The following is a 1,187-nucleotide window of genomic DNA, read 5'->3' on the forward strand; positions in this document are numbered from 1 at the left end:
AACACATAACTCCTTGAAGCTATTTATATTTTCTGAGTCTTCATCCAGTCTATGCTGAACTTCGTAGACTTCTCTCCAAAATACTTCGACCTCCTCTGGTTTAGTTGGGTGTCCGACAGTAACTAGAGGGTCTTGGAAGAGTCGAGATGGGTCAGAGAAAAATTTTTGATTTTCTCTGACCCACCTCTCCCTCCGCTCTAGACTTCTCTTAGCGTCAGACAGTATACGTATTCTCTCAACAATATGCTGCCTGATGGTCAGCAGCTTTGACTTGTTAAGTGTGTGATAACGGGTCCGGAGTTCGCGCGCGAACTTTCGAACCTTGGCGGTAAAATTCCTGCCAGATGTGATGTAGTCAATCACACATTGAATGCGGGACGCGTACTGTCTTGCCCAGCCTATCTTTATGGCAAGTTGATGCATTCGTCTCTTGGTCTTATAATCAGCCGTTGGTTTTGTTTTACGGTTCGCATCGGCCAAAGCTCTCGCTGCATTATACACACAGTAATTGATAGCACAGAGGTCGGATTCACCGGAAAAATGTCCAAGAAGCTAGTCATCCGTTTCAGCTAGATCTTTAGGCTTGAGAGAAACCTTTATGTTGATGTTTCTCCGGGTCGTAAAGCATCGCTCTTCATCTATTGGATGCTTGCCCGCGGTTGGTCTTCGTGTCGCCTCTCTTTCTTTGTTGCCGGCTTGTTCTAGCTGTGATAGAGTAGGCGTTCCGCTTATATAGCCCCTTTTACGGAGTAGTTCAGCATGTTTTCGCAGACGTTGCTGCGAAAAGTGCGATAGCTCCGGGTGTTTCTCGCACCACAGAGCATGCAGCCGTGCCATGTAATCCCGTTCACGGGCCACGTTCGCATCGTAGCACTCTAGCAAGTCGTGATTCAGTTGCTCCGTCCACCCAAAGGTCGCGAGATCCCGCCGATCCATCGCATTGAATCCATTTTCATTGGCTCCCCCAGCTCTAGGTTGGTCGGCATTGTTGGCCGACCCATTGTCGGGAGCCCTGCGCATTCTGTTGTTTTGAAGCGCACTTACTACAACTATGGTTGGTGTTGTCATTGTTGTTTCCACGAGACGCTAGGGAAAGGGGTTCGTCCATCCTTGTAGAGCCCCGCATGCAAGGATAAGGCTGCGTACTCTGAGAGGTCGCCTGGTATCCCAGAGTCACCGTTCTAGAC

At 49.0% G+C, this 1,187-nt stretch overlaps 1 protein-coding gene across 1 annotated transcript in view; it reads left to right on the plus strand.

The window, feature by feature from the left end:
* The window catches only part of LOC117173189 (solute carrier family 25 member 45-like), a 9,490-nt gene that overhangs the window by 3,914 nt on the left and 4,389 nt on the right, over positions 1 to 1,187 (plus strand). The gene's annotated exons all lie outside the window — the stretch shown is intronic.

The sequence above is a fragment of the Belonocnema kinseyi genome, chromosome 5 (assembly GCF_010883055.1).
Source record: "Belonocnema kinseyi isolate 2016_QV_RU_SX_M_011 chromosome 5, B_treatae_v1, whole genome shotgun sequence".
Classification (NCBI taxonomy): Eukaryota; Metazoa; Arthropoda; class Insecta; order Hymenoptera; family Cynipidae; genus Belonocnema; species Belonocnema kinseyi.